Here is a 13,298-nt window from a genome sequence, read left to right on the forward strand (position 1 = left end):
CTGGCAGCACTTTTTAGGCAGCCTGCTTTTAAAATTTTGTTTTTGTTATGCATATCTGGATGATATCCTCATTTCTTTTCCCCAGACCTGGTCTCACACTCCACACGTCACTTTTGAAGTGTAGTGACCAACACTAAAAAATGTCAACTCCATCAGGTCACCTTCTTGGGCCACATCATTAATGCTTCTGGCATCTGTCCAACTCCAGAGTGCACCGAGCTGATCCATAACCTGCCACCACCATCCAACTACCATGAAATGTGCCATTTCCTTGGGACAGTCAATTTGCATCACCTCCTCTTGCCCCATGCTGCTGCCCAGCACAAATCCTTAAGCAGCTGGTCTCAGGAAGCTCACATGGTTCACAGACATGTAGCATGCTTTCCAAATGATCACCGGTGATCTGCTTCAGTCAGCCACCTTAGCTCACCCTATTCCAGAAGCTCCCCTGTCCATCACCTCTGATACTAGTGATTTACAATAAGAGCTGTCTTTCAGCAAGAGGTCAATGGCTCCAATCAACCCTTGAACTTCTTCTCCTGTAAGCTGACTGAGGCGCAGCACATGTGGTTGGCTTATGACCAGGACCTACTGGCTGTTTATGAATCTCTGCGGTATTTCAGAGAAGGTATTGAAGGAGGCCCCCTTGCCATTTACATGGACCACTGGCCCCTAGCTGACACCACCCAGAGCCCACCCTAGGATGAGTGCACCCACCATTTGAAAGAGGCAGACAATGTAGTCACTGACTGTCATGCTTCGGTGCCATCTCACCCATGATCGAATTTGACAAGCTTGCACTGGCTCAGCAGGATGACCCTCAGCTACAACACCTCTTAAATGATGCCACCTCGACCCTCACCATTGCGCCAAAGTTCATCCCTGGTTCAATCCTCCCTGTCGCCTGTGACACAATCCAGGGATGCACACACTCGCTCTTCCCACAACAATTCTGCAGAATTATTTGTGATTGCCCACTCCAGTGTCAAACCTACTACTCACCTTATAACTGAGCGATACATTTGGCCGCATGTTAAGTGAGACTGCAAGCTGTGGACGAGGGTCTGTGTACTGTGCCAGAATGTAAAACTATCCAGCACACTCAGCCCCTGCTAGTCACCTTCCAGGTACTGCAGAGACACTTCCAGTATGTTTATGTGGACCTCATCAGTACCCTTCACCCATCCAGCAATTACTGTTACCTCCTCTCCATTGTTGAGCAGGAAACACTTTGGGTAGAGGCTACCTCCATCCAAGATGACACTGCTGAACCAGTTGCCAGAGGTCTTGTGTCTACCTGTTTTGCACATTTTGGCTGCCCTGCATCCACAACTGTGGATCAAGGTAGGCAATTCCTTGCTGTTCGCCAAACTGTGTAAACTATGCAGCATCACCCAGTACAGAACCACCGCCTACCCCCCTCAAGCTAATGGGCTTGTTGAGAGGTGGCATCACACCCTAAAGTCAGCTCTTATGTGCCAAGGGTGTGACTGGTCAGACCCACTCCCATCGATGCTGCTGTTCGCCAAACTGTGTAAACTATGCAGCATCACCCAGTACAGAACCACCGCCTACCCCCCTCAAGCTAATGGGCTTGTTGAGAGGTGGCATCACACCCTGAAGTCCGCTCTTATGTACCAAGGGGATGACTGGTCAGACCCACTCCCATGGATGCTGCTGGGTATCTGCACTGTGCATAAACACAAACGAGATCTCAGTGCCTCAGTAACCGAGATGTTGTACAGCGAGACTCTATCCCTCCTTGGTGATTTCATCTCTTCTGACTGCCCCCCTCCCCTCCTTCCCTTGCCAGTCTCCATTCCCAGCTTGGTTGGCAATATCCAGCATCACATTGCCAACCTTCATGTTCCCCACTTCCCTCTGTCCCATACACCACCTAAAATTTGCATCTCTAAAGACCTAGCCACATGCAACCCCATCATGCTGCATGTTGATACCCTCCTTACTGCACTTGAGCCCCTATTCTCAGGCCTGCATAGAGTTGTCTGATGTGGCACCAAAACCTATGACATTCTGGTTAATGGCCAACCAGTCATGGTCTCCATTGACCAACTGAAACTTATCTGGTTTCTCATCAATGAGGCCCCTGATATAGACTGTATCCCCACAGTGACTTTCCCCCTACTCCCAACCGTCCTCCCTTTTTGACTGTGTCCCATCCTTTCCAGCCACTACTCGATGTATGCTGCTTCCACCTGGAGGATTTTAGCCTCACAGTTATAGAAAAGGAGCTGGTAGTCAAAGAGAGCCATGATGACTCCATGGTCTTGCCTGAGTCCCTAATACACCATTTGCGGGAAGTTCTCACCTTACCTGATAACGTCGACCCCACAACTCTGCACATGCATTTCATTGATGATGGCTGCCTCGCTATCTCCACTACTTGCCTGCCCCCTCCAGACAGTGAGCACTTCACGGACTCACCCAATGTGCACATACTGGGTGATACATCTTCTCCACTTACCCCTCCCATACTGACTTACATGGGCTGCACAATCCACCCACCCGCTCTTTTTCCCATTTTCATGACTATCAACTTTACATCCTACACCAGGCCACCCTAACTGGCACCCCCCAGTCATTGCCTCCACACTGTCTGTGGCAACATTAGCATTGCTGGCCAAAGAAAACAACTCACAGTCTTATCTCTGATTTTTGATGGTGGCAGAGTGTTATGTTGTATACCCATGAATGTATTGAGTTTCTATAAAATAAAGTGTGCTATATATTCCATACCATTGTGTTGTCTATTATTTGCTATCACTATGTACTGGAGTTTCACAGATATAAAAATATTCTGCATATGGAATTCATTTCCGAGCAATTTCTGTACTAGTTTAAGAGAAGCCATCAGTTTAAGAGAAGCCTAAAGGATTTATTGGTGGCCAACTCCTTCTACTCCATTGATGAATGTCTCAGTAGAACCAACTGACTTGTGTGTGTGTATATATATGTACAATATAGCTTCTGCACAATTTCAGTGCAGTAATGTGTTCATTGTAAATAAGTGTGTGTGTGTGTGTGTGTGTGTGTGTGTGTGTGTGTGTGTGTGTAAGTACAATCTAACTTCTTATTACCTATAAATAAATAAAAAACTTTTTTATTTTAAATTCAATGCATTAGTATTTGTAAAATGATTCTTTCATATAGCGTTCATAAAAAAATGATGACCATGCCATTTGGGACCAGTGGAACGATACATTAGCTTTTTTGTTTGAGTTGTAAATATTTCTCATGTATTGTTGTTTTTCTGACATGTTCTACATCCTGGAGGACCTCCTCATTACAGATCAATTGGAATGGAAGTAAATCTAATCTAATCTAATCTAATCTAAGCTCCTGTTACATTAGTGCTAATCCACACCTTGAACTTGTTAAGCTTTTCCTTCCTGGTCTTTGTGTGCAACTTGTGTCTTGTTTTGTGAGATGGGCTCTGTAGTTAGTGTTACCGATATGTATTTACTCACAACCTCCAACACACTGGAACTAATGATGATTTGTGGACTGAGACTGTAGCCTTCCAGTGCCTCCTGGAGATTTTGACTAGTGAAGAAGGCTGATCAAATCCAATCATGTGATGTAGTCCTTATATTAAGGCTGAAAACTGTAGTCGCAACTAGGCTAAATCTTTTCACAATCAGTTGGTAAAAGTTTCTAAATGGATTCCTCTTGTTTTCTTTATTGTGTAATGTTATTAACAATGCTTCCATCACAAAACACAACCATTTTTCTTAGAAGTTCTTGTAGCATATTATCCTACATGAAAATGACACTGGCATTGTTTGTATTGCTCCTCGTTACTGACAGAGTTGTGATCAAAGTTTATGAATACAGATAATTGTAACAGAAGTATGAAATACTTTCTGCATAAAACACAGGGTTATTTGGAAGAAACAAAGACTATTTTGCTACAGATATATATTTACTGAGAACAATGCTCATTTTCTAACCATTTAAGTGTTGTGAAATTATGAGAAAGGTTATAAAAGAATTGTAGGTACTGTGAAAATATGAATATATCCATCTGTTTATGAACATGTTTGTAATGTTATAATTCCCTGTGCGGCTATGGAATTAGCCGTGAGAAAGTACCACAATCAGATGATGACTTACAGTTTGTGGGTTTTCATTCTATACTAGTTTTCTGTTTTTAATAGATATGTTAGCTCTCTTTGGTGATATCAGTTACACCGCAAGTGCAGGTGAGTAGTTTTTTTTTTTTTTTTTTTTTTTTTCTCAAGAATCACTTGAACAGGCCCAGTAGACAGATCTCTTACTACTCAATGCAGTCTTCACTTAGAAGACCCATGATAACAAGTTTCTGAGCCTTTTGAGTGAGAGAGCAAGCTATGTCAATCAGTGGCATTCTGTTACCAAGAAGCATCACAGCTTATGTTCTGTATGATCTTGCAATGAGTTTTGTGCAAACTGTTGTCAGGTGATTTTACATTTCATCAGTTTTCCAAATATCATTGATCTACAACGGGATATACTAATCCAAATAAGGATAGCTTTATTGCCATAGTGAGGTATGCTGCCTTGTGCATCTTGTTATTTTGGTACTAAAATCAGGTGAATTGGCAGTCAGTCATCACTTCCAGGTAATTCATATTGCTCGAGTGAGGCATAGGTCTGCTGTAGATGATGAAGTGTGAAAACATTTGCAATGCTTCTCACTTTTCTCCACCTGCTGCTACCTGAATGTCAACCTCTTATTACTTCAAAACACAAAATGCTGATGGCTGGCACATTAAAGAACTACTTCATCCACAGGGTAATCTTGGAAGTAGGTGAAGATCACTGTGTTTGAAAAAAAAATATTGATATCAGTTATTATCTGACTGTATTGTTTATCACTGAAGATTTTACTGGAGTGCAATGAAATAAGGTTATTAAGAGAGCATCGTAGGCTGAAATGGGTTAGAATGTGATGCCTAGAGCTGTGAAACACATTCTTTTACATTGTTCTTTGCACTTATGGCTAGGCCAAGAAAAGACAGGGCGCTGGTGATGTCCTGACCATGTTCAGCACATTTAACATTTCTGGCCTGTGCCCACAGCTTGTGGTGATAGGAGTTGAACTTTTGTTACTGTTGGGGGAAAAATTCCATCCATCAGTCATTAGTGAAAGTTTCAGTGAAAATACCAATTAGGTTTATATTACATCTCCTTCTTGTCATGAGCTCTCACATGATGGAACATAGCAAGCTGGAATTACTCCTTATTTGACGACTAGGATAATTTGTCACTCATCTTGCCCTGGGATTCCCAATATTTCTCCTAGAACCAGTCCTGCTCATTCTATTTGCTTGGTTATCTCATATGGCTGGATATCTTGCATCAGAATTTCTTACATTTTCATTTTCTATCTGCCTGACCCTTTCTACCTTTACCACACAATTTGGAAAATCACTAATATTACTTCTGGGAGCTGACAAAAGCAGTTATTTTGTTATTTGAGGAAATTCTTTCTCTAACCCTACAATTACTGATTCACTATTTAATTCTTTGCCGAAACACTTAATCCTATTAATCCAGTATTGACAGAAACTTGTAATAGTTCCTCTCCTGGCATCATATCTCTCACTGTCTATTATGGTTTAAGTGGCACAATGTGGAGTGTGACTTTGATCATATGTAACTGATAGCAAGAAGAGGGTATCATTTAGTCATGGAGATGGCACAATAGCCTCATCTGGTTGGGGAACTACATTAATTTCCATGGGTCAAAGAAAGTGCAGGAGGACATGAGTCTAAGCTGTAATGATCAAGATGTATATCCTGTATATTCTTCTAAATTTTTAGGCCTCTACATCTATAATAAATTAAATTGGTTGTGCCATATTCTGGACTTGAGAAAAAGACTTAGTTCAGCAACTTATGCACTACATTTTATAGCAGTGACTGCAAATACTAACACTGTTAAGGCTGCTTATTTTGGCTATTTTCATTCATTGTCGTCATATGACATAATGTTTTGGGGAAATCAACCAGTGGCAAATAAAATATTTGTCACTCAGAAATGAGTACAATCTGAATCCTAAGTGGAGTGAATAGAAATCATGCATGCAGAAATCTTTTTAAAACACACAAAATATTAACAGTGACCTCACAATATATTCTACCCCTTAAGTCCTTTTTAATTAAGAACCTACCCATGCACAAAACCTACAGTGACTATGATGGCTATGACACAAGATCAACTTGTATGTGGATTGAAAAAACTTGAGCCTAGTACAAACAGGTATACACTACTCAAGCAAAAAAGTGTTTAATGCACTTCCTATAGACATAAAAAGTCTTACTAGTGTAATACCACAGTTTAACAGTAAATTAAAAGAATATCTTCTCAAACACACTTTTTACTCTCTTGATGAGTTCTTAGACATCAACACATCTAAATTGTAGGTCAGATATGGTACACTGACTTGTAATATTTGCTGTTACCACTTTCTAACTGAACATCATGACCTATGTCAGAATAACAATGTACTTGATTTCTAGAAAAGTTATAACTTAATGTGTGATAACTGTAATTTATTGTTGTATTGTTTTATACCTCTGTTTTACTTTAGGAAGTGCCTAAGCTTGTAACATATTCTGTTCCTTTACATATACTGCAACTTGTTTCTATTAGAATCTATAAGTAAGCTACTGTTCCCATATATAATTATGACTCATTCCACATCCAAACAATTCTCTTGTATACTGGATCCATGGAACACAAATAAATAAATAAATAAATAAATAAAATAAATCACCATTCCAAAATTCACTCAGAATGTTAGGCTGTTCATTCTTACAGCAGTATGCCTCCATAAATGCCTTACTATAGTATTCCCATGTTTTACAAGACCCTCTAAATTCAGCTGCCTATCAATATGATTCTCCTATTAAATAACTTTGCACAAATGATGTTTTCTCATTATCTAACTACTGTGTAAATCATTGAATAAAATAATAAAATCAAGTAGGTGAATGTTACAATTTCATTCAAAACTGTTGAGCTTCTTACAATTACAAAACTTTGCTAGACACAGAACATACATTATGATATGCATATAGGGCTTTATTAAATTTGTTTTCACTTTTAGTAAACTTAGATTCAATTACAACCCAATATTTATCTGTAGTTTCATTCATTTTGATAACTCTTTTCAATAACAGCCACACACTTGCTTTCCACTTCTCATTCTTCTGTATCTATTCTATTATTTGAATCTAACTTTCTCAAATTGAGATTGCTATTCATTCTTGTTTAATAATGAATAAAAAAATATGAGTCTGGGTAAGCTACTATGAACAGCATAGTGAACACAGTTTTGTAGCCAAGATAGACAAGAAGCCCATGCCTACCACAGGAGTACTAGTTTATATACCAACTAGCTCCGCAGATGGCAAAAAGATTGAAGAAATGTATGATGAGATAAAAGAAATTATTCAGATAGGGAAGGGAGATAAAAATTTTATAGTCATGGGGGACGAATTCGATAGTAGGAAAAGGAAGAGAAGGAAAAGTAGCAGGTGAATATGGAATGGCGGTAAGGAATGAAAGAGTAAGCTGCCTGGTAGAATTTTGCACAGAGAATATCTTAATCATAGCTAACACTTGGTTTAAGAATCATGCAAGAAGGTTGTATATGTTGAAGAGGCCTGGAGACACTGCAAGGTTTCAGATAGATTATATAATGGTAAGATTTAGGAATCAGGCTTTAAATTGTAAGACAATCTATTGGTTATCAACTGTAGATTAAAAACAAAGAAAATGCAAAAAGGTGGGAAGTTAAAAAGATGGGACCTGGATAAACTGAAAGAAACCAGAGGTTGTAGAGAGTTTCTGAGAGATCATTATGGAATGATTGAGAAGAACAGGGGAATGAAATACAGTAGAAGAAGAATGGGTGGCTTTGAGAGATGAAATAGTGAAGGCTGCAGAGGATCAAGTAGGCAAAAAGACAAGATCTAGTAGAAATCCTTGGGTAACAGAAGAGATATTGAATTTAATTGATAAAGGAGAAAACATAAAAAATGCAGTAAATGAAGCACCCAAAAAGAAATACAAACATCTCAAAAATGAGATCGACAGGAAGTGCATAATGGCTAAGCAGGGATGGGTATAGGACAAATGTAAGGATGTAGAGGCATGTATCACTAGGGGTAAGAGAGATACCACCTACAGGAAAATTAAAGAGACCTTTGGGGTAAAGAGAACAACTTGTATGAATATCAAGATTTCATATGGAAAACCAGTTCTAAGCAAAGAAGGAAAGCAGGAAGGTGGAAGGAGTATATAGAGGGTTTATACAAGGTCAGTGTACTTGAGGACAATATTAAGGAAATGGAAGATGATGTAGATGTAGATGAAATGGGAGATATGATACTACATGAAGAATTTGACAGAGCACTGAAAGACCTAAGTTGAAACAAGGCCCCAGGAGTAGACAACATTCCATTTAAACTACTGATAGCCTTGGGAGAATGAGCCCTGAAAAAACACTACCATCTGGTGGCCAAGATGTATCAGACAGGTGAAATATCCTCATAGTTCAAGAAGAATATAATAATTCCAATCCCAAAGAAAGCAGGTGTTGACTGGTGTGAAAATTACCAAATTATCAGTTTAATAAGCCACAGCTGCAAAATACTAACACGAATTATTTACAGGTGAATGGAAGAACTGGTAGAAGCTGAACTTGGGAAGATCAGTTTGGATTCCATAGAAATACTGGAACACATGAGGCAATACTGACCCCATGAATTATCTTAGAAGATAGATTAAGGAAAGGCAAACCTATGTTTCTAGCATTTGTAGACTTTGGGAAAGCTTTTGACAATGTTGACTGGAACACTCTCTTTCAAATTCTAAAGGTGACAGGGATAAAACACAGGGAGTGAAAGGCAATTTACAATTTGTACATAAACCAGAAGGCAGTTATAAGAAACAAGGGGCACAAAAGAGAAACAGTGGTTGACGAGGGAGGCAGACAGGGTTGTAGCCTATCCCTGATGTTATTCAATCTGTATATTGATCAATCAGTAAAGAAAACAAAAGAAAAAATTGGAGTTGGAATTAAAATCCATGGAGAAGAAATAAAAACTTTGACGTTTGCTGATGACATAGTAATTCTGTCAAAGACAGCAAAGGACATGGAAGAGCAGTTGAATGGAATGGACAGTGCCTTCAAAGGAAAATATAAGATGACCATCGACAAAAACAAAATGAGGATAATGGAATGTAGTCTAATTAAATCAGGTGATGCTGAGGTAATTAGATTAGGAAATGAAACACTTAAAGTAGTAAAGGAATTTTGCTATTTGGGGAGCAAAGTAACTGATGATGGTCAAAGTAGAGAGAATGTAAAATATAGACTGGCAATGGCAAGGAAAGCATTTCTGAAGAAGAGAAATTTGTGAACATCGAGTATAGATTTAAGTTTCTGGAAGTCTTTTCTAAAAGTATTTGTACGGAGTGTAGCCATGCATGGAAGTGAAACATGGACGATAAATAGTTTAAAAAAGAAGAGAATAGAAGCTTTTGAAATGCAGTGCTACAGAAGAATGCTGAAGATTCTACTAATGAGGAGGTATTGAATAGAATTGGGGAGAAGAGGAATTTGTGGCACAATTTGACTAGAAGAAGGAATGGGTTGGTAGGACATAATTTGAGCCATCAAGGGATCACCAATTTAGTATTGGAGGGCAGCATGGATGGTAAAAATCATAGAGGGAGACCAAGAGATGAATACACTAAGCAGATTCAGAAGGATTTAGGTTGCAGTAGTTACTTGGAAATGAAGAGGCTTGCACTGGGTAGAGTTAAATGGGGATGTGCATCAAACCAGTCCCTGGACTGTAGACCACAACAACAACAACAGCAACAACAACAATAATAATATCACAGTACTTACTATGTGAAACTCTTGACATCTCACCAGTAACCTGTCATCCATTTGATAGAGGTAGATTTAATCCAACACTGATTTAGATCCACTGTGTCCACAAGGCTCACTTTTAAACAGTACCTTTTTGCCACTAATTCCTACTCCATTTTCACACCCAACAAGCAAGCCCCTTTCACACTTTTGTCACTAATTTTGAAAAGATTCTGAATAAAAGTTTAAAATTTAAACACTTTACTTTCTATTTCTTCTCAACCCTCTTCTGTTGCCTTGCAGTCCATCTCAGATTATCACTTCCAATATTGCATTCTATCTCATCCATCTGCTGTATTGATTTCTCAAAATTCAGGCTGATCCATTCATGATTGAAGCTCATCAAATGTAGTGCTGACCTCCTCTTAATCCTATTGGATAGTATGGTGTTGAAATCCCTGAATTTTCACTGATTGTTTTCAAATATGTTGCTACCCATACAGTGTCGTATGCAATCCTGCTAAGCATTGAATTATACATTCCTTCACTTTCTCATGTTAGTTGGTACATTGTCCACTTTATATAGTAAATAATAAGTCGTGCACTTTAAAACCTGTAGCTGAACCTTTTTATAAGTTCATTGTTTTATTACTACTCTGTCCCTTCACTGTCACTGTCCCTTCTGTCCCTTCAATTTTAAACAGGATTTTTTTTTTTTTTTTTTTTTTTTTTTTTTTTTTTTTTTTTTTAAAAAAAATCATAATTCTTGCTTTCAGTGCCAAGGTGGGACTGAACCTCATTCTGAGACAATGTGTGTAAGGATAATAACCTGGTGGTGTCACTGTAAATCCTCAATGAGATTTCCCACTCTGAAATAGCTTTACTTGGTAGTCTCTCAGTTCAGTAATGATTTGAGTTGAATATCTTATTACTTTTATTAATATTAAAGCACAGTTCAGCAATGAACAGTTCACAAAAAATCCTCTTCATGTTGTTAATTGTGCCACATGTACAGTACGATTATTAACACTTTGGCGATCGAGTACAAGCACAACTTGGACAACAATCTACATCTATACTATTCAGACCATTGTGAGGTGCATGGCAGATGGTACATCCTATTGTGTGATTTATGAGGATTTCTTCCTGTTCCATTCTCATACGGACTGTGGGAAGTATGATTGTTTGAATGACACTGTACATGCAGTAATTATTCTGATTTTGTGTCCAGGATCCCTATGTGAGTAATATTGTAGTATATTTCTAGAGCCATCATTTAGAGCTGGTTCTTGAAATTTTATTAATAGACTTTCTTGGGTAGTTTACATCTATCTTCAAAGAGTTTTCCAGTTCAGTTTCTTCAGTATCTCTGTGACACTCTCCCTCAGATCAAACAAACCTGTGGCTGTTCATGCTGCCCTTCTCTGTATATGTTCAATATCACCTATTAGTCCTGTTTTGTACAAATGCTGTGTTCAGAAGATTTTCTTGAAGTGTGAGCCATTTGTCTCTTTAAAGCTGGACCCATATTTTATGAGAACAGTGCACAGACTTCTTGCTACCTGATCTTGACAGATGCTGCCTTTTGCTGTCAATTTCTAAAATAAATAGAAAAGAATTAGAAGAGAATATAATAGCTGCTGTGATGAGTGACGGGACCAATGTGTGCTCACATTGCCATGTGTTTTGTGCATACACTCATTAGGTTTGGTAGTTGCTGTAATTCTGCTACAATTTTATCATGTTTGCTGAGTGAGAAAGTAATTTGGAAACTTAAGAGTAAGAATTCAATGATTTGGGGCCAGAGGGAGAAATAGCAGAGTGTAAAAACTCTGAACTAGATTCATACTCAGGTAAACTGCCATCTGGCACAATTTTTCATTGCTAATATTGTTGGAACTGTAATTACAGTTTAGTTATGCTATATTTGCCCTGAATCTCATGTTCTTTACACATGAATATCATGATGAAGCAGCATCCAACACAGGAATTCAAGATTTATTTGGAGAATATGTGACAATTTACTGGCAAAACAAGCAGGACAAGAAACAAGCAAGTATTATCCTGATTGCAACACATCTGTCTGCATTCCAGAATACTTCAGACTTTTCCACACATAAGCAAATTATGAGTGAAATTGCTCAAGAACTCATGTTATAGTTTTTTAATGATAAGTATACTTTCTGCCATTATTATTGTAAAATTTTTAATCTATCAATGAACTAAAATAAAAATGAAAAATAAACCTTTAAGTCTGTTACTTTTTAGTTTGTATTACCCTTTAAGATACAGCTACAATATTATGAAAAGGATTGAGTGCTAATTGCCACTCATTATAAAGAGAACACATTAAGCTCAGACAGGTACAATAAAAAGACTGCTGTACAATTGTCTCTCAACCGAAGCCTTCTTCATAAAGGAAAAGAGAAACACACCAAACACTCACACAAGCAACCATACCTCATGCACTACTACTATCATGCACTTTGCTACTATCTCTGGATGTTTCTGCCAGAATGTGCTGTGTCACATTGAGTGGAAGCTGCAATCTGGGTTGGGGTGGGCAAGTGGGAGGGATAGCAGGGTACAGGCAGGGGGAAGAGGAGTCAGCACTGCCTGGCAAAGCATGCAGGGACTAGGTGGCAGGACAACAAAGAAGGGGAAAAGACTGGTGTATGCATTGGCAGAGAGTGGTACTCAATGATGGTGAGGGGACATACACTGGGAGGAGGTGATAGGACAGAGGGGGCATAAACTTTTGGGCAGAGGGTGTGAAGGTATAGGTTGCCAATGTGACTTTGAGAGCAGAGAATGTGTTTTTAGGACAACTACCATCTGCAAAGTTCAGAAGAGCTGGAAGTACCCACATGGCCTTGGTTGTGAATCAGCCATTGAAATAAAGAACGTCACGCTCAGCTGCATGTTGTGCCAGAGTGTGAGCCACTTTGCTCTTGGAAACAGTTTTATGGTGGCCATTCATACTGGTGGATAGCTGGTTGGTAGTCATACCAATATAAAAAGCTGTACAATGATTGCAGCAGAGCTGGTAAATGACTGGCTGCTGTCAAAGGTGGCCTGGCCTCTGATGGGGTAGGATAAGTCTGGGGCAGGATTGGAATAGAATGTGCAGAGTGGTTCTATTGGGTAGGTCTTGCACCCTGTGGCAAGAAGTTGGGATTGGGAGTCACATAAGAATACACTAGTATATTGTGGAGGTTGGGTGGGTGGTGCAGCACTACTTTAGGAGGGGTGGGAAGTATCTTGGGTAGGATGAATCTCATTTTAGGATGTGGTTCAGTTGCTGCAGTCGGGGGTGGTACTGAATAATGAAGGGAACACTCCTTTGTAGCTAGCTCTTGAGAGTAGTGGGAGAATTGGAAGTGTGTTGGGATATGGCGTGAGAAA

This window comes from Schistocerca serialis, chromosome 4 (assembly GCF_023864345.2).
Source record: "Schistocerca serialis cubense isolate TAMUIC-IGC-003099 chromosome 4, iqSchSeri2.2, whole genome shotgun sequence".
Taxonomy (NCBI): Eukaryota; Metazoa; Arthropoda; class Insecta; order Orthoptera; family Acrididae; genus Schistocerca; species Schistocerca serialis.